Below are 21,808 nucleotides of genomic sequence, written 5' to 3'. Positions count from 1 at the left end.
TTTAAAATAAACACAATGTACCTACAAATGAATATAACATACTTACCTTACCGCCAGATCCTTTCAGAAGCTCACCCTTTTCTTCTTAAAATGATTCCTTCCAGTTCTGACAAGAGTTTGTCAGAACGGAAATATATCAGTTGCTGTGAGTTATATATCAGTTGTTGTCAGTTATAACTGACAGGACAATTGATGAGCAAGGTAATGTCCATGTTTCCCTATGGCTCAAGTGGGCAATATTACAGTTTAACAGTGTGCTGACCAGGAGGCTGTTATGGGGTAATGGCCATTATTACAATGGAGGACGGAGAATTCCATTGATCATAGAGGACAAATAGGATGCAGGAGAGGAGAAAGAGATTGAAGAGTAGACTCTGCAGGAGGTAAGTATGACATGTGTATGTTTATTTTGACATTTCATTTTCAGTTCAGGTTTGCTTTAAAGGGAACTATAAGTGCTTAAAGGGAACTATAAGTGCTGATCTTCTGGCATAAGTAGTGTCCAAGTCAAAATCCTGGAACAAGCATATGGCTAATCTAGTCAGCTGAATCAGAGTACCCGATCTGCTCCATGCTTGTTCAGGGCCTATGGCTAAAAGTATTAGAGACACAGGATCACGAGGACTGCCAGGCATCTGGTATAGTTTAAAAGGAAATAAATATGGCAGCCACCATATCCCTCGCCTCGGGTTGCAGGCATGTCATAAAAACCATAGTGCAGGTATGTATTTATTCAGGGGATGTCACAGGGGCGTTTCTAGGGTCCTTGGAGATCAGTGGCACCTGTGGGCACCAGGCGTGGAGGTACATGTGGCGCGCGCAGCGCGCCGCGACAAAAAAATGGGCGTGGCCATGCGGTGAGTGGGCGTGGCCATGGGTGGGGCCAAATGTACATGAACTTAGCAGCGGTGTAAGCTACGGATAACGGGCCTGCCCATCGAAATATTGGACGGAGCCCCCTGTCCTTTATTTCGATCATTTACAATCAGTATAGGCATAGATCAAAGATGTATACGCACATACAATTTTGATTGGTCAATCACTGACCCCCAATTTCCCACCCCCGTGCAGTAAGTGGGCCAACAGACAATGAATTTTATGAACAGAGCTAAAATTGGCTAATCAAAATTGTATGTGTGTACCAGGCTTTACAGCTAATACTGTACATACTGAAAGTAGCAGGGATCAGCATACAATACAGCTGGTTTACAATCAATAAAGGCACAGAGTAACACCTTACACTGTACACACTGGAGGTAAATCAGCACACAGTGCAAGCACTATATATACTGTACATACTGTAGGCAGCAGAATTCAGCACACTGCAGCTAGCGTGCCAAAAATATGACGATCACCTTGTGCGGCGTGCTTATCGCGCCGCACCAAAAAATGGGTGGGCCATGGACCAGAATATAGGTGTGGTAACGGGTGGAGACAAATTTACATGAACCTAGCAATGGTGGGACATCAGATTAGGACAGTGGTGGCGAACCTTTTGGAGGCCGAGTGCCCAAACTGCAACCCAAAAGTCACTTACCGGTATCTATCGCAAAGTGGCAACAGCAATTTAAACTAAATACTGTACAAACGTTTTAACTCATACATGAACATTATGGAAAATCTAAGTTGAAAATAAACTGTGAAGATAAACAATTTCATCCATCCTACTCCTGAAAAATGTATTCAATTTTTTAGAACCTCCCAGTTTTATTTTCTGTTTTAAAACGCTAAAAAAGTAGGTTTAATGCTATTGTCTCATATGATAAGGATTCAGCTTTTCCCATAGTCTCGCAGTTAGCAATCATGTGACCCCCAACAAGACATATTCAGCAATCATGAGGCCCCCAACAAATCAGGAGGCCCCCAACAAGACAAATTCAGCAATCATGAGGCCTCCAACAAATCATGAGGCCCCCAACAAGACAAATTCAGCAATCATGAGGCCCCCAACAAGACAAATTCAGCAATCATGAGGCCCCCAACAAATCATGAGGCCCCCAACAAGACAAATTCAGCAATCATGAGGCCCCCAACAAATCATAAGGCTCCCAACAAGACACATTCAGCAGTCATGAGGCACATAAATAGACAGCATTTCACATAAATAGGCAGAATGCCCCCTTAATATGGTAGCCCCCCAAGTTAGGTAGTGAGTGACAGGGACCCCCAGGTTAGCTAGTGAGTGACAGGCGCCTCCAGTTAGGTAGTGAGTGACAGGGACCCCGATAGTGAGTGACAGGGAGCACCTTTAGGTAGTGAGTGAGTGCCAGGGAGCCCCTTTAGGCAGTGAGTGAGTGACAGGAAGCCCCTTTAGGCAGTGAGTGAGTGCCAGGGAGCCCCTTTAAGCAGTGAGTGAGTGACAGGAAGCCCCTTTAGGCAGTGAGTGAGTGACAGGGAGCCCCTTTAGGGAGTGAGTGAGTGACAGGGAGCCCCTTTAGGGAGTGAGTGAGTGACAGGGAGGCCCTTTAGGGAGTGAGTGAGTGAGTGACAGGGAGGCCCTTTAGGGAGTGAGTGAGTGCCAGGGAGCCCCTTTAGGAAGTGAGTGAGTGCCAGGGAGCCCCTTTAGTGAGTGAGTGCGTGCCAGGGAGCCCCTTTAGGGAGTGAGTGAGTGACAGGGAGGCCCTTTAGGGAGTGAGTGCGTGCCAGGGAGCCTCTTTTATGGAGTGATTGAGTGACAGGGAGGCCCTTTAGGGAGTGAGTGAGTGCCAGGGAGCCCCTTTAGGAAGTGAGTGAGTGCCAGGGAGCCCCTTTAGGAAGTGAGTGAGTGCCAGGGAGCCCCTTTAGGAAGTGAGTGAGTGACAGGGAGCCCCTTTAGGCAGTGAGTGAGTGCCAGGGAGCCCCTTTAGGAAGTGAGTGAGTGACAGGGAGCCCCTTTAGGCAGTGAGTGAGTGACAGGGAGCCCCTTTAGGCAGTGAGTGAGTGACAGGGAGCCCCTTTAGGGAGTGAGTGAGTGACAGGGAGGCCCTTTAGGTAGTGAGTGAGTGACAGGGAGCCCCTTTAGGAAATGAGTGAGTGCCAGGGAGCCCCTTTAGGGAGTGAGTGCGTGCCAGGGAGCCCCTTTAGGGAGTGAGTGCGTGCCAGGGAGCCCCTTTAGGGAGGGAGTGCGTGCCAGGGAGCCCCTTTAGGGAGTGAGTGCGTGACAGGGAGCCCCTTTAGGGAGTGAGTGAGTGACAGGGAGCCCCTTTAGGGAGTGAGTGAGTGACAGGGAGCCCCTTTAGGGAGTGAGTGAGTGACAGGGAGCCCCTTTAGGGAGTGAGTGCGTGCCAGGGAGCCCCTTTAGGGAGTGGGTGCGTGCCAGGGAGCCCCTTTAGGGAGTGAGTGAGTGACAGGGAGCCCCTTTAGGGAGTGAGTGAGTGACAGGGAGCCCCTTTAGGGAGTGAGTGAGTGACAGGGAGCCCCTTTAGGGAGTGAGTGCGTGCCAGGGAGCCCCTTTAGGGAGTGGGTGCGTGCCAGGGAGCCCCTTTAGGGAGTGAGTGAGTGACAGGGAGCCCCTTTAGGCAGTGAGTGAGTGACAGGGAGCCCCTTTAGGGAGTGAGTGCGTGCCAGGGAGCCCCTTTAGGGAGTGAGTGCGTGCCAGGGAGCCCCTTTAGGGAGTGAGTGAGTGAGTGAGTGACAGGGAGGCCCCCCCTCTAGCCGCCGCCGCTCCCCCCCTACCTCTCAGCAGACCTCAGGATCAGCGGCGACCCGACCAGATGTACGAGCGGGCGCTGGACGCACCCGCTCGATATGCGGAAGTGATGTCACTTCCGCATATTAGTGCGGGCGCTGGGTCCTAGCGCCCGCACGATTGGTCGCCGGCTCGCCGCCTGATCCTGAGACTGTCAGTGACGCGGCGGCTGGAGGGAGCCGCTGAGTCTTGACAGAGGGGGCGGCCGGGCGGAGATCTGTGGCACCCCAGGAAAGATTGGGGGCACGTGCCCCCCTAAAACAGGGCTAGCGACGCCCCTGGGATGTCACATGAGAGGAAGACTGACCACATAGGCCTGCAATAGCTACTGAGATAGATCTTCTAGGGCTATGCAGTTCCTGGAATTTACTTAACTTAGAGGCTTTCCTAAATAAATGGCACTCACTTCCCAGCTGTATTCCCATTGAGAAACCTTTGCTTTGCCACTGGGAGATTGAGTGCTGCTATAGTTCATTCAGCATTTTTCTGATGTTCTGTCTTCGGCTCCAGCAGCTGTGTCACAATTGTGAATACTGGACTAATGTGGAGATCAAATACATGCAAAACATTGAAGGCTTATAGGAGGAGGCAGAGCAGACGAGACAGCAGACTGTGTGAAAAAGCCTTTTTAATATGTTAAATTAATAATATAGCTCCCAGCTGACTGCTTATGGCTGGGCTGTCCCTGTGTTGGACAATCTCTCTGTACCTTAGTCTTTCTCGGTTTATTAGGTCCAATGTACAGATCTGAATAAATATACATATTTATCCCATAAAAAAAATGTTTGTGGTTTGATGAGCATTACGGTCAGCCTCTAAAGTGCTGGACTGCATTGTTGATTTCCAAATTCAAAAATAGAGGAAAATAGCAGTGAAAACACAGAGAATTGAGACCTGAAAAATAAAAGTATATCTTTGGATCATGAATTCTTTATGATATCTATGACTGCAGGTATTGTGAGCAGTGGCATAGCTAAGTAGATATGGGCCACGGTGCAAGTTTTACACTGGGTCCCCCAAGCACTCTACATAACACTTGATAACGCTCACCAAGACCTGCCAAGGATAACCACAGTGTCGGAGGTGCAAGAAGGATATAGCAAACATTTTATTAATGATAACTACTATTCAAAGCATATATAGAAGTAATTATTACCTACAGAGGACCAATTGGGAGCTAATACTGTGGTTGAGGGAGGGACCCTCTGGCCCAATGGTCTCAACCTCTGCACCCCCTAATGCTATGCCACTGATGGTGGGGGAGGGACTGTTACACAAATATTTCCACACTTCAAAGATGTTCTGATGGGTGATCGCCACTTTTATAAATTTGGTGAATGGTGCTGCTGCAGGCTTTATAAATAGGCCTGCGAAATCTGATAGCTTCTGCATGGCCTCCTTAACGGCTTTGTCTGTCGACCGACGTGGATTGGGAACCGATCCCTGGCAGGTACATTGCAGGGCCAGGGCTGTAAAGATGGGTCAGTAGCCTGTAGGCTAATGTTTTCTGCTGCTATACAGGTGGACCGAATGTCGGAGCAGTGCGTGAGTGACGTGGGGAGAACAATTTTCTCTGCCGTTGTTTGGGCAAAATGATACACTAAGTGGCCAAGGGGGTAGCAGCTGCTGTACACATTCTGGGTTTATGCAGAGGCAGTCGTTATTAGCCACCTCAGCCAAGTTTCATCTTGCTTCAGCAGTATTGAGCAAAGTCCTGTTTAGCTCAGTGTTATCTCTACACAGTGGCTACCTATTGTGAAAAGTAGACAATGGGACATGCCTATCAACAATGGGACATGACTATCAAGAGGAGTGGGGAGTGATAATGTGTAGCTTACTGTTCTCTCTTCTCACAGGAGAACTGTTCAGAGGGATCAGATCGTGTGGATCCATATGCCTGTTTATCAAGAAGATGGCCCGTTTTCTAAAAGGATTGCTTGATTATCAAGAGGACTGGAGAGTGTTAAAAAGTAGTCCGTTGTATTATGTTAAGAGCCAGTGTTCATCTAAGATCCTACTGAGGACTGTAAATCCACTGGGACTGCTATGCAGATTATAATATGGACTGTAGAGACTTGGGACTTGTCATTCATCCAGCATCCTGAGCAGTGTTGAAGGGAACATTATCTACAGTTAAAATTTCTGGACTAGCAGTTAGTTTACTGTGTCGCTGGGATTTGTGGTTCATCATTCTTGGAATTAGTGGTCACTAGTGTGCTAGGTAACTACTTTCTGCCCAGTTTTGTGTAGTATGTGCTCAGCATACACCATGACTGTAAAGGCCTATACCCACTACGCAATTTCACTGATTTGTTTGAGTGATGAGCGATCATTTCCACGATCTTGCAACGTGGGTAGAGACGCACGATTACACAAAAGATGTTTGGTGATGCACTGCGACAACAACCGTCACAGCGGATCAGAGCTTTAAGATCCCTGACGACTCCCACACAAAGTACGTGATCGCTTGAACTCTCATTCAGGCCTGTTGTATGCCGTCATGGGTTCCACCAGCATGAAGGTGAATCGGGGAACGCTCATTGACAGGGGTTGTAGCTATGATTCATCATCCTGCATCGTTAGGTAAGTATTCAACTTTAGAATCAGCTAGGTCTGCCTCTCTGTACTTTTTCAGTCCTTATACCCGCGAATCATTACATGCCAGTAAGCAAAGCCTGGAATCCAAAGATGAACTGCTTCCTGTTTTATGTAGGTTAAGCAGCATATGAACAAAGACAAGTTATTTCAAACCAGCTTTGCCAAAAAAGCTGAAGCTCTTCAAATCCCGAAAAGGTCAAGAAAAAAAAGTTCTTCTTAATGTTGTACCTAAAGTTCATTTCCATGGCTCAGATAAGAACTCTTTCAAATCAACACACCATGAAACATCTGGCACACCAGCTGCTGTGGGGCTCATTTTATAGCGAGCTATGGGCTCTATGAATTTCATAAATGCTTCTCTCATGACTTGAAGTGACAGATAAGCCTTGGATTGCTTCTCGACACAGAATATTCACAGCAACTGTGCAAGAGCAGAAAATATGGCAGGAAACTTTGGAGGAGGACTAGAACACGCTGTCATGACCTCTTAATCATGAATTTATCCACTGTAAAACTCTCTCAAACCACAGTAGGTCAGCACCACAGACCTCTACCCAAGATTAATCATGGGAGTCAGGAAAGCCCATGTCTGCATACTGGAAATACCTGCTTGCAACCTAATGTTTATAACTAGTGCTTGGAGGTTACTGTAGTAACATGAATAGGTTAATCTCAGAGCCAATGATTCTGGCACAGGTACATCAGCAAAGGGGTTTTTATAAGCGACTAGCAACATTCTTTGAGTTTAAGGGTAATGTGGGCACCAGCGTTCAACTAGAACAGCTGAAAGCACTGGCTGTTAATATGTTGGCTCCCAGTGCTTGGATCTGGATGAGACTAAAGATAAGAGTAGGTAAGTATGATCTAGGGTTGCACATTGTTTAGAAAGGTTAGTGTTAGGGAGACTAGATGTATTTGTTCGGTGAAGGGGTTAACATTAGGAAAATGCCTCATGAAGATGTAAATCTAAAGGGAAGTAGTTATGATTAGGTTTTTCATTCAAATAAACCTTTTTTTGTCTCAAACAACTCTTCCTTAAATGTATTACCTATTCTGCACTCTAAACCTAGATTTTCAGAAAATAGGACTGTCTCTGACACAAGTTGGGTTGCAAAGCTCAGGGAAGCTCTTTTGCATAGATAACAAGTGAAGTTTCTTAACTCTTCCTGTTCTGGAAACAATATCAGACTCTGTTCTTTGCTACTATTTCTTAGCTGTACTACACATACAATTCATTATATCATTATTTTAATTTCACTTCAGATTCCCTTTAAAGAGACACTGAAGCAAAAAAAAAAATGATGATATTATGATTTGTATGTGTAGCACAGCTAAGAAATAAAACATTAAGATCAGATACATCAGTCTAATTGTTTCCAGTACAGGAAGAGTTGAGAAACTCCAGTTGTTATCTCTATGCAAACAAGCCATTAAGCTCTCCGACTAAGTTAGTTCTGGAGAGGGCTGTTATCTGACTTTTATTATCTCAACTGTAAGTGAACTGTTTACTTTTTCTCTGCTAGAGGAGAGTTCATTACTTCACAGACTGCTCTGAAAGACTCATTTTGAATGCTCAGTGTTGTGTAATCTGTACATATAGAATAATGCAATGTTAGAAAAAACACTATATACCTGAAAATAAAAGTATGAGAATATTTTCTTTGCTGCTAATCTTCTAGTAATTATTCATAGTACACAACCAATTCATTATATCATATATTTTTTTTCGCTTCAGTGTCTCTTTAAGAGATGGGAGCGGTGATCGTGCCCCAATGTCCACCAGGCTTGACTATTTAGTTTTGTGATCACGTATATTATAATATATAAATGTGTGTATTTTTATATAATTTGTGGGTGTATGTGTGTGTGTATATAATATATATATTATACACACACACACACACAGGAATTTTTTTTTTTTTAACTGAAGCTTGATAAAGTTGGGAAAAAATCTATATGTATGTATTACAAAGACATTGACCTTCAGTTCAATACTGGGTTAATACTATTCTTGTTCTATGCTGCATTACACAGTGTTCTTTTTCATGCTCCACTTCTTTAGATCAATTCCAGTAAAGATTCAATTTAGCATCTAACATTTCTGTACATATTATAAAGAATCACTTACGCCAAAAGCTTTTTTTTATGAGTGCAGTTCCCCTTTAAATATACCTCGGCTGCCGAATATAATTATACTTGTAAAGATGTCATCTCGTATTCCTAATTCGAATGTACATATAACAACCTCATATAAGTCTCAGATAAAAAGACTATTAGTAAAACCAGCACATCCTTGTTTGTTCATCCAAATGGAAAGAAACCATAGGAAAATCAATTGCAGCCCCAGCCTGGGTTAATGGACTACATAGTTTTATTTTTAGAGGAATTGTGACCACAATGATTCTGAGTACTATCATAATAAGTCTATGCGTTCCGAATTCACGGATGAGGCCGCTCGCTTGCATTATGACAAAATATACAGAGCAAATCTTCGATACACAAATGCATATTCAACTACACTTGACACAATAAAGCCCTCCTACGCTGCACTTTAATGTCTTTTTTCCATTTAGAGGTTAGGATTAGAAAGATGGACACCTCATTTCTTGCGCTCTGTTCAGAAGTACTGTTTGTCTGAAAAGAGTATCATAATGACTTCTAGTACAGGAAGAGTTAAAAAAAAACTTCAGTTGGTATCTATGCAAAAGAGCTCCTCAGAGCTATTTGTCCTGTTTTCTGAAGCACTTAAAGCAGACCTGAACTCAGAACTTCTTCTCTACTCTAAAAGATTCACAACAGGATAATAACCTTTAAAGAAAAAAATATTTGTTACAGCTTATACCAATCCTACAATAAATATGTCTCTACTTCTTGCTTTCATGAAAGCAGACCTATTGTTAACATCCTGTGCTTTCAAATGAGCTTATCTGCCTTATCTGCCGTGGCATTCAGGTGGCAATGGGGAGAGATCAAATTACAACTTGTGATTAGACACAAATGAGGGGGAATCACACAGGCTAAACTCTCTAAATACATACAGGGTGCATTTCTCTGTTTTCCTTCTGTCCTGTGTAAGAGTTCAGGTCCACTTTAAACAGCCAAGAAACAGTGAGAGACAGCTTGAGATAAGGTTTTACTGCAGGAAAGTTCAAAGGGTCATAATTCCTTTTTCTTTTTTTTTTTCTTTCTTTTCCGACTCAGCTCCTACTTACTACCCAACTTGCATCAAACTGGCTTCATAGATGCCCTCTTATGTTGGGAAATATTTGCATCATAGTTAAAAGAAGAAAAAGTTAATATAAAAAAAGGCTCTTTAATACATAATATAATTAGCCTTAACAAAATACAATAATAACTAACCTATCCTTACTCATTCAAACTCTCAATCTCACACCCATCCATCTATATTCCCATAGCTACCTTTCTAGAGTTCCTTCATCTTTCGCGTAGCTACAAATGACGCTTTATCTAGCCTTGTCGCTCCTTCAGTGCTACAAAAATACATAGCGCCTACTCCAACGCCCGCTAAAGCGACCGTCGCCGCGCTTAACATAATTGCAGCATAAAGAATTTATTGATTTCTACCTTATATTTATTTCTACAAGCTCCACTCCCTCATCTAAATGCCAGTAGTCCGCTACATTGTGAAGGAACCACAGGTATCATCCTTCCTCCTCCCTTCTTCTATCAATGATAGTAGCCCATCTTTTCTTAATTTGCTGTAACTCCCTCTCTCTAGTATGCATGCTCTCTTCAGTTTCCAAGCAATTGTACACTTCCCATACCCATTCTGAAATTGATGGTAGGTTAGGTTTTTTCCAATTTTTTTTTACTATCATCATTTTTGCTGTCAATATGCCATTTCTAAGTAACTTATGTTCAATTTTTTTGCTACTGTTGGAGGTCCCAAGCAATGCAACAAAAATCTATCCTGCAATTGCTGTCGACTTCTTTTATATAGAAGAATTCAATATTTTTCCAAAAGGCCTCCACCACTTTGCACTTCCACCACTTATGAATGTAAGAGCCTCCCTCCTTCTGGCATTTCCAACAGGTTCTAGATGTACACTGAGGACTTTTCTTGATTTTAGCAGGATAAAATACCATCTTAAAACTACTTTATATTGCATAACTTGGTACTGTCTACTTTGGATACTCCATATATTATCAAAAACCTCCTGCCATGAACTTAGCCCGGGTAGAGAACCTAGGTCAGTTTCCCATTTTCTGCAAAAACCTTAATTACTTGTAAGTGGCATCTCGCCCATAAAACAATACATTTTTGAGAGCAGCTTTGGCACCCTACTACGTTGTACAATAACCTTTTCCATTAAATTCGGTTTTCACCTAATTTTCCCTTCTTTGGAATTTAATGTTGTAATATAACTTTGTAGTTGAATCCTGCCCCAATCTGTACAACCATCAAAAATGTGGTTCTGTTGAACATCTATCATCCGGGCATCTGTATTCATCCCATTCGCTCTTAACCAGTTTTTGGATTGTCCTGGGGTGAAATCTGGATTGTTAAATAGCGAAGTTATAGGGGAGCAGCCTGTTAATGTCTGCCAGGAGTCTAAAACTCCATATAATGATCTAATTGCTGGGTAGGCAAATGGATGAACAATTGACTGGCAGAGTCTTTGTATATTTACCAGATGCCATGAGAACACCATATGTGGATCAAAATAACTCAATTCAATTGATGGCCACATTTTTGCCGGATCATTTAATCGCCATTCTATTATTCTACAGAGGTGTATACTTATATAGTATCGAGTTATATCTGGAGCAGCCAGGCCACCTGCTTTTTTAGACCTTGCAATCAGTTTATATGCTATTCTCCGATTAGTCCTTGCCCAAATAAAATTTTGAAAGACTCTGTCCCACTCCTTCAGCCAAGACCTAGATATCGATATTGGCAGACACTGTAATTTGCTAATAATTCGGGGCAGGACCATCATCTTGACGACCTCCACCCTTCCAACTATATTAAGATAAGGACGATCCCAGTCTTGTAATAATTTTTTACATTGTGGTATAAGCTCCTTAAAGCTGAGATCAAAGAGTCCTCCACACTCATTGCCGAGCTCAATGCCCAGATATTTTATTGATTTTTTAGCCCAGGGGAAGGCACAGCAATCTGTTACCATTTTAATTGTTTCCTCAGAACATCCAATGTCCAGAATAAAAGTTTTATTTATACTAATCTTAAAGTTTAAACACTTACAAAAAATATCAAAAATCTTAAGTGTTGCTTTTAAAGAGAATCTGTACTCTGAAATTCTTACAATAAAAAGCATACCATTCTATTCATTATGTGCTCCTGGTCCCCTCTGTGCTGTTTCTGCCATTCTCTGCTGCAAACCTGGCTTGTAATTGCCAGTTTTAGGCAGTGTTTACAAACAAACTAACCAGCTTCTAATAGGCTCAGCTAAGCAGAGTGTGTTAGTCACACAGAGCCTGCAGGGGGTGTGTACAGCTTCTAGCTAATCACAAGCAGCCCTGCACATTCCAGTCTCACTGCCTCAGCCTGACTGTGCCGACTATAGAGAGAAGATTAGATCATATAACAGAGATAACACAGCTACTGTGCAATTAGGAAAAGCTGCAGTAAGCCAGACCACATTAGAAAAGGCATAGGAACTTATAGCATAGAAGAAATAAAGATAAACAATTTGTTACAGAGTCTCTTTAAGGAGTTACCGGGATTTGTTAATGTTAACAGTATATCGTCAGCGTATGCTAAGGTTTTAATAATATTATTCCCTATACAACAGCCCTCAAAAAGGTTCATAATTTCTGCTTTGTTTATATCTTAAAAAGACAGTGGTCTCAATTCACTAAGCTTATCTCCTGTCTTTAACCTCTTGATGACCAGCTAATGCCGGTCGGCGTAAACTGGTTGTCTGCGGGTTTCCATGGAAATCATGTCAGTTCACGGAGGGTGTCTCCGTGAACTGCCTGCGAGCCTCCGATCGCGGCTTGCAGGCGAAATGTAAACACGCGGGGAAGAAATCCCGGTGTTTACACTGTACGGCGCTGCAGCAGCGCTGTAAAGGAGACCGGCGATCCTCAGCCTCTGATAGGCCGGGGATCGCCGCCGTCTCATAGGCTGAAGCCTATCAGAGGCGGTACAGGACGTATCACCGTCCTGTACCGCCCACAGGGCCAGGGAGAGGGAGGGGGAATAGCGCTGTGGAGGGGGGCTTTGAGGAGGCCCCCCCGCAAGGCACAGCAGAGCGGCTGCGATCAGACCCCCCCCCCCCAGCAGGACATCCCCCTAGTGGGAAAAAAAGGGGGGGAAGTCTGATCGCCCTGCCTGCAATACGATCTGTGCTGGGGGCTGAAAAGCCCACCTAGCACAGATCAATGGGAAATCACTTGGGCGGCAAGTGGTTAATAACGTTTCTAGAGAAATCACCATGGTGATAAGGCATGTAGTATTCAGGAAACATTTTACCTCAGGCCAACCTAAAGTTAACTCTTCTGTCTTCAAGTTAAGGTGAGATCTCTAAAGTTAACTATTCAATCCTTAAAATAACTCCAGAATTCTAAAGTTAAAGACAGGCTGTTAATAACTGCATTTGAAAAGAACTACAGAGGAGGTAACTTAACTACAGAGGAGGTAACTTATGGAATGAAGAGATAAGATAACTCTCTCACTGTGTGAGGGTAAGTTATCTCCTGCCTTATTATCTCCAGCATAATCTTAGAGAATTGAGGCCAGTGTAGTTTTAATACTGCAACTGTGGCAATATGATGCAATGTTTAAAAAAGCTATATAACTGAAAATAAAAATATGAGACTCTTTTCTTTACTACTAATGTTCTATTCATTATTTGTACTACACATACAATTCATTATATCATAGGTTTGCTTTAAAGAGTTGTAAAATGAAGCCCAATCTGTACACCAGTGGACTCTCGCCCACCTAACATTTTCTTGTAAATCTGTTCTCACATTTAAGTATATACATTTAAAACAAACTATTTCCATGCTGATTTTGTTCTCGGTATAAAAGTGGTGGTAGCAGGCAGCTGTGACTATTCTCAGGATCACTACATGGAAAGCTCAATAGTGGCCATGATTAACGCCAGGAGCTAAGAATAGCTGTGACAAGTGCCAATTACAAAAGCACAAGAAGGTGATGCGTGCACATGAGAAAAAGTTTAGAAGAGGTTTTATGCAATATGGTTTTCATGACAGAAACATTTTCAATACTGATTTCATTTAATGTAACTCCATTTTCTCAGACGTGCCCACAATGCTGTCATCACACAGGTCACAGGCATGGCACAGGACTGTCAGACACTGAAAGATCCAGCACTCGGAGACAAGAGAATAAAGAAGATGTATGGCAGGTAAAGAGAAAAATATATGCAATTTTTAATATAAAATGTCCACTCCCCTAGTTATCAGTGCACGTTCCTCTAACTCAGGGCTGTTGAACCCAAATACACAGAGAGGTGAAATTGAAAACTGGGACCAGTTGTCAATGTCTAGTGGCCACCTCTCTAATACAGTTCCCAGGCATTTAATGGCCTCCCTTGCTTCTCTATACAGTTTCTTGGTGCCTAGCCGACCCCCCCCCCCCCCCCCTCCCAATACAGTTCAGTTTACAGGTGTCTAGTGGCCCGTCTTCCTCTCATATACAGTTCTCCAGTGTCTAGTAGCTCCTCTCCTTCATCATGTGGTTTAATAGTTTTAGGGTTTAGCCATATAGGCTTAGCGCTCACGTGTATATAATGCATGTGAGGAAAACACGGGCCAAATTTGATGGCATTGTTGGCCAGATATGGCCCGCAAGCCAGAGTTTGACATGAATGCCCTAACTGAACTGCATCTGTAATTCTGAGAGCACAGATTCCTGGCCCTACCATAGAGCCAATACAAAATAGCGAGAGGTGTATAATTTGAGCACCAACAGTTATTGCATAGCTAAGCGCTGTTTGGATACTTTATTCTGCCACAGGGTTGAAAACGGCAGGAGGTGAGTACTGATGAAGGTTAGAGTTTAGAGGTCATTTTGGAGGGTTTAGGATAGAGTAGGGGACATTAGATGTAAATGCTAGAGTTAGGAGGTTAGAGTTAGAAAGAAGGAAAGGCTTTACCTTAGGGGAAGTTTAGAGCTAAGTAAAAGGGGTTTGCGATGAGGGGAAGATCAGGGTCAAGTGTAATGCTTTACATTAGAAGAAAGGTTAAAATCAGATGTCGGGAATGAGAATGGGATTGGTTAGGAATACCAATGCAATGTGCATGAAACAGATGAAAGAACCATTGCAAAGCTGATAGCAGCATATTAGTGAGCGCAATATACTGATACTCTGACCATAAAGCAGATCAACCTTATAGCACACAAAACGTTAAGTCTCCACCTTCTGTACTTCAAAGTAATGACAGTGTTGTTTAAAAATAATCCTACTGAAGACCTTATCAACCATTTAGAGAGTCGCAATTTTATGGTTGTCTTCCAGTGACATGCTTTAGGCGATGGGAAATGGCCTGAACTGTTACAATTACAGAAGAGGCTTGGCAATCTGGGGACAGTGGAGAGAGACAGCAGTCACATGACTACTCACTTAAAGCAGCCCTGAACTCAGAACTTCCTCTCTATAAGATACGCAACAGCATAATAACTTTTAAACAAAAAACATTTCTTTGTTACAGCTGATACAAACCCTCCAATAAATATGAAGTGTTTCTACTTCCTGCTTTCGTGGAAGCTGACATTTTGTGAACATCCTGTTTTTACCAATTAGCTCTCGGCATTGTCAGGCAGCTGATACAGCTGAGGGATCAAATTACAACTTGTGCTTAGTCACTGATGAGGGGTAATTAGACAGGCTAAATTCTCTAAGTACATACAGAGTGCACCTCTATATGTTTTCCTCCTCTCCTGTGAGTTCAGGTGGTCCACTTTAATAGCTGAGAACAAGTACTGAGCATGGTCATTTTTTAAACAGAAAAACATATAGGTTGTTTGTCCTGCTCCTCATCCCCCTCCCCAATGTACCTGTGCCCCCCTCCCCCCAGGCACCTTATTTGTGGCTACAAGCACTATTAGGCACTGCTATTTGGCCTGAGGAAGTGGGTATGCACCCACAAAACGCGTTGCCAGTGCAATAAAATTCTATTACTACGTGAATTTGTCTTCATTGAGGTAAGCCACCTCACTTTTTTCATTTTATTTGTTTTTAACGTATTTTATCTGCTCTGGGCGCCTCTTCCCCCTTTACCTTGTGCCTTCACCCTCCTTTTGGAGGGGGAGCAACCCTCTTTGACCAGTTTAGGTCATTTGAGGTTTGCTTTTTATCAAGAGTGCGACCATTACCAGCTCCGTCTGGTCACCCGAGTGGAGTTGGGGTTATACATCTCCACCTGCTTCTAGTGGTCGGTTGCCCTTCTGCAACCCACCTTTGTGAGTATAATACATTCGCATATTTTACATACTTCTAGTACTGTGACATACTGCACCATTTGGGCTCCTGTTGTCTCTGTGTTTTCCTCCTGCAGGGTGCAATTTTTATTATCCCTACTTTTTGTCCGTCTATAGTACAGGGGCTGGCTACTGAAGCCAGCGTATTACAGAAATCCTAGACATTCGCTTTAAGCATTTATAGATGCCAGCAATAGCACAGATTGCAGTGAGCATGTTTTCAGGCATTTTCTAAATGTCATGTTAAGTAATAAACAGGATTTACTAAGTAAAAAGTTCACTGACAACTGCCTCCCACATCATTTCCAAATATTTGTTTAATGCTTCCATAGATTTCTGTGAGGCTTCCCATCGCTGTGGAATGCTAAGAAAAAAAATGTGCTGAATATTCCTAAAGGCTGCAACAGACAGCATGACTGACCTGGAAGAGATACGGAGGCTGCCATATTTGTTTCCTTTTAAACCATACCAGTTGCCTGGCAGCCCTGCTGATCCCCTGTCACTAATACGTTAATCCAATCACCCTTAACAAGCATGCAGATCAGGTGTTTGACTGAAATTTGATTGCATTTGCCGCATGCTTGTTTCTGGTGTGTGATTCAGACACTACTGATACATGAAAAATTAGCAGGATAGTGAGAGCATCCTCTACTGAGGCACACAGTACAATACTCTTCTGCTATTGTTATAACAGCCTGGCATTGTGACCTCGCTGTACAGAACGCATCCTCACCGGACCTACACTACCAACATGCCCCAATTCACTACTGTTGTATATCATCAGCTTTCATTGATATCATTCTCATTATAGCGTTCACTGAACAATGACCCCAACTTGGGGACAAAATCAATCATCTCTCTGAAAAAACAAATATGTAAAAGTTCTAACTGCGAGCCATAAAATAGGATCTTATTCTCTGCAGCTATCTGATTAAAACAAGTCATATCTGAAGGCAGAAGTTCCAGAAATCTATCAGATGGAAATCTATCAGGAGCACATCGTAGTTTCTGCTCTCGGTTAGGCGTTTATTTGGAAATCTTTTGTCAGATTGCACAAACCATCTGTCTGTGTATTGCTGGCATTAGTAATGCCCATGTTATTTCCTACTGGCGGCTTCACAAGGCCAGCTTAGCCTGTAAACATGTGTCAGGTGACATTCAGGAGCAGAGGTTGCCCTGGCTGTGTAGGATAACAGTGAGAAGACAGATGAACACAGTTGCAGCATCCTGGAGATTCAGTCTATCCACACCTAGTAACAAGCAGCTGTAGTTGACAGCCCAGTGTAAATTCATTCACCCCATCACATTTATTACAGAGAGCACAAGATGCAGAGCACTGCAGGCCACCACTGTCAGCAGCAGAATGATTCATACATCACATGCACACCATCTACTGCAGAGAGATCTAATAACCAGCCTGTGTGGGATCAAAGGAAGAAACGCACCACAAGGATTGAAGTGATTCAGGAAAAAAACTATTTATTGAACATAACAAAATAATTTATTGAAAGAATACAAATTATTTGAATTCTTATGATAGTAAATTCACTAAGCATTACCGCATTCAGTAATAAAGAAAACAGCGGATTTTACCCAACATGCAGTCAAACTTCAATTCACTAAGGCCATTACTGCATGTAAAAGTAAAATGACTAACTAGTCTGGTAAATTACTGTAAATATCTCAAAATGTATCACTTCACTAAGATTAGATCTTTCAGTAAACTAAGTGAGATGTTTGGTATTTTAAAGTGAACCTCCGGAATAAAAATCTACTCAGCAGAATTGAAAAGGCTTGGTGTTTCTTTAACAGTTTGACAGCATCAGAACTTTGTTTTTCTTACAAAATCATCATTTTTAGCTGCATTTTTAGCTAAGCTCCACCCATGAAAGAAAACTGCCCGGGCATTTTTACCCTGCTGCTGTGCAGAGCATGATGGGATTTCCTATGTTGTTATTCACGTTGCCTAGCAACTGGGAGGGGTGATCAGCACACAGGACAGTTGGAACTGTGTCTCATGCTCCCTGTCACCTCCTTTCAACCAAAAAGATGGCTGCCCTCATGAAATCAAACATTTGCCTGTTTGTAACGATTTGTGTCAGCAAGGAACAGAATTCTGATTATTAGGTGATCTGCAGTATCACCTATAATGCAGATATATACCTGATTATAAGGTGATCTGCAGAATCACCTATAATACTGGTATATAAGAAGCTGATGTGACAACAAATGCAATGAGTGATTGGTGCAACAGTAGTACTGATAGCTTTGGCAATACCTCACACCAGAGGAGCTGGTGGGTACTAGCAGTACAGTGCCCCTCACCAGAGTCAAGGGCCCTCTGGTGAGAGTAGAGTGGTGAGACAGATCGGGTTCGGAGACAGACAGATGCAGTACAAAATCAGGAGGCAGAGACAGGAAGGTATAAGCAAGCAGAGTCGGCAGCAAGATCAGATGGGCAGAGGTACAGAATCTCTGAGCAGAAGAGTAGTCAGAACGAGCCAGAGTCATGCACAAATAATAACACAGTAATGTAAATTCTTTAAGGCTATCAAACAATTCCTATCTTGTGTGAAATCCCCGGTTTCCTCCCGAATCAAAGCACACCGGAACTATCTAAGGGTCTGAGCGCTAACACAGAGTATTCGCAACAGCAGACCAGTTGCGAGTGATTTAGCCAGGCTTATGAAGCAGAGGAGACCCCTCTGGCACGCCCCCTCCTATCAGCCAATGAGGAGCGGCGAGCAGCTCCTCTGACGTCAGCCGACCGGCCGGCCAGCTGACGTGCCTCCTCCCCGCATAAAGGTCCTGTCTGTGCGCGCATGCACGCGACAAAGCAACCCTATGTGCAACTGACAGACCCGTCCTCGGCGTGCTAGACGCCTGAGGCACGGAAACATTGCTAAACAGGGAGCTGGAGGCGCTGCGGTGGTAGCGCTGTTCACCGCGGCTGCCTCTCCAACGTTTGTTACACTGTTCTTTTAAAACAGGGTGGGTAAGAGATTATATTACCTATCTATTTTAATTAACATAACTAATGAAACTTAATGACAGTATGTTTGTTTAGGCTGAAGTTCCTCTTTAAGACCAGCCTGAGCTGTCGGTAACTAACAAACAGCATTCGGTAAAATGAACAGCAAAGGAGACAGCCAATAGAAGGAGCCACCCTTTCCTACTATTCAAATCATTGCTACCGATGTACTGCCGGGCTGGACATTAGAAAGAAGAAAAAAACATGAGATGCACATTCATAGAGGTTCTCCTGTATCCCTTTAGATGTGAACATTTATACAATGATACAACAAATCCGAAGGACTAGAGGGGTTATGCAGTCTAAATGAATGCTGGGGATGCCTTTTACTATTGTAGCTATCAGAAGCAGCAACTTACAAATGAATGGCTCATGGCAGACCACTTGTACCAGAAGAATCATCACAACTCTGGCCAGAAGTGTGAGACCATCACTGTAGCAGAAAACAACTCACCGCCGAGACCTACTCCACAGCTGGTTAGACTTCTACTTACTACTAAAAGGGTCTTAGTGAACTACAACTATGGTTTTTTTTGGTAAATTTCTCAGTGAACTGAAGCCATTAGCCTGATCTCCACCATCCCCTGTGAGGGTCCTCTCTAGATGAGTGAAAATGCCTCTGGCATTCCCGCTAATATTTCAGCAAGGGTGGGTCCATACATTTTTGCTAACAGAGTTTTGCCATCTGTATTTACAAAAATCACTTTTCCCATTGTAGCTTATCTATTTTCTTTAAAACAACAAAGGTTTTCCTGATTTGTTCTCCCCTTTGTTCCCACTATTTGTCTTGATACACCAAACATTTAATAACAAATTTGGTGAGTATAGCATGTACAGGGATTTCAACTGCTTAAAGAGACACTGAAGTGAAAAAAAATTTGCATGCGTAGTACAGCTAAGAAATTAAACATTAGGGGCAGAGACATGAGTCTAATATTGTTTCCAGTACAGCAAGAGTTAAGAAACTCCAGTTGTTATATTTTTGTTCTATGCAAAAGAGGCATTGAACTCCACGGCTTTCAAAGTTGCAGAGAGCTCTGTCTTCTGAAGCTTGTTATCTCAACTTCAGTCACTGTATTTTCTTTTTCTATCCAGAGGACAGGTCAATAGTTCACTGGGCTGCTCTGTAAAATCATTTAGAATGCTGAGTAGTGTGTAAACTGCAAATGTTAGAGAATAATGCAATGTTATAAAATCACTATATGACTGAAAATAAAAATATGAGAATATTTTCTTTGCTACTAATGTTCTAGTAATTATCCATACTACACAACCAATTCATTATATCATATATTTTTTTGCTTCAGTGTCTCTAAGTCGGTGCAATTCCACAAAAAAGTTTGGCAACCGAAAATGTGCCTGCTCATCCCTAGTCCTCTCACACTACCGACCCTGCACTGCAGTATAAAGCAACATGTAGTACAGAACAGACAATGCAAAGTGGACCTATGGTTGTAAATGGGTCTGTTCTCATTATCTCCAGTGCTAATACCAATGCACTACTATTTTTTGGATGTATTACCACTCATAAGGAATGGCATATCTCTGCACCACTACCCACTGCTCTGCAACAAAAAGACATGAGTATTCCGCACTTGTCCCACTGTGAATACACCCTCAAAATAACACTATCCTTTTTTTTTTCCAAACATAAGCAAGAGCAGAGAAATGTAGCATTTTAGCACACAGAAATAATCCGCACTAACTCTTGCTCAAAGTGCTGAGGCTGATAACCAACAGTAAAAAGACAGCAATAAAAAGAAAGCCACTTTAAAGTGTACAAATATTAAGGCACATAAAAGTGTATATTTACCTGAAGATGTGTGGAAATTCCTTCTTTACTGTATCACCGTCTTGTAACTTCTATTTATAGAGCCTTTCTTTTTCTTGTTTCCTATCAACAAAAGATCGTAGAGTACATTATTATACCATGTAAGCATCAGTTAAAGCCGACTGAATAGTAAGCTTTCAGTATAAAATAGTACAATCATAAGACTCTCACGAAAGTACTACCATCTATCCATAGCTTATTCTTTGAATATTTTAAAGTTAGCCATTAAATGGCACCATCCTACTTCAAATCGTCCTGCTATAAATAGAAAATACTAGCTTAGTTTGGCTGCACTCCTCATGCCAAAGTAATGTGTCATTACTGAGATACAGGGGCACATTTGCAAAAGTCTGGTAAAGCTGCTGTGCGCAGGCAGCACATAGAAATTATACTGACATGGTACGTGTTAGCTTGGTAACGTGGGTCGGACTTATGGAGTGCAACCTTGTAGATGGAATTAACAGTAAAATTTACTATGTGCTGGCAACTTTACTGGACTTTTGTGAAAAAGCCCCATAGATGCATACTTAGTCATGGAAAGATATTATCATTTAGTATTTATATAGTGCTGACATCTGCCGCAGCGCTTTCTAGAGTATATACCTATACTGTCCCTCATTGTCATATGTTCCTCATAGTCTAGGGTCAAGATTAGGGGAAGCCAATTAACTTATCTGTACAGTATGTTTTTGGGATGTGGGAGGAAACTGGAGTACCCGGAATAGCCCCACACAGACACAGGGAGAACATACAAACTCTGTGCAGATAGTGCCTTGGCTGGGATTCAAGCCAGGATAGTGTCCAGAGAGATAAATAGCTAAAGATTTCCACACATCTTCAGGTTAATATAGACTTTTATTTGTCTTTTTACTATCGTTATACTTCTATAACCAATTGTGAGAAATCGCGGAAGGACAGCCGCCTCTACTCAGCGAGAGGCGTCTGTCTCCGTGAGCGGCTTGGCGGAGCGCGAAAAAACAGCAGCCTCTACTCAGCGTGAGGCGGCTGTGAAGAGCATGGTGGAGCGCGGAGTAACCGCCGCGTCTGACGCGGCGGTTAGGGCACATGGCCCCGTTACAGAAACACCGCAGAGCAGTGCTGGGGTGGCTGGGACGCATAGTCCGTCCAGATTTAGAATGACGCGCGTGCGCGCGGAGAGGCAGGACCTATATGGCAGCCAGAAAAAGGTCAGCTGACCAGGCTGGTCAGCTGACAACTCGGCCCTCTCTCATTGGTCCAGCACTT

General features: G+C 42.9%; 1 protein-coding gene across 2 annotated transcripts in view; it reads right to left on the bottom strand.

Annotated features, from left to right (window-relative positions):
- MARCHF3 (membrane associated ring-CH-type finger 3) overlaps nt 1-21,808 on the bottom strand; it is a 323,022-nt gene that overhangs the window by 235,394 nt on the left and 65,820 nt on the right. For both annotated transcript variants that reach the window (XM_068271655.1, XM_068271654.1), the window contains exon 2: nt 20,546-20,626. The gene's annotated coding sequence lies outside the window, so the exon portion shown is untranslated. The remainder of the gene's footprint in view (nt 1-20,545; nt 20,627-21,808) is intronic.

This window comes from Hyperolius riggenbachi, chromosome 1 (assembly GCF_040937935.1).
Source record: "Hyperolius riggenbachi isolate aHypRig1 chromosome 1, aHypRig1.pri, whole genome shotgun sequence".
Taxonomy (NCBI): Eukaryota; Metazoa; Chordata; class Amphibia; order Anura; family Hyperoliidae; genus Hyperolius; species Hyperolius riggenbachi.
This window is presented reverse-complemented; position numbering and strand designations above follow the sequence as displayed.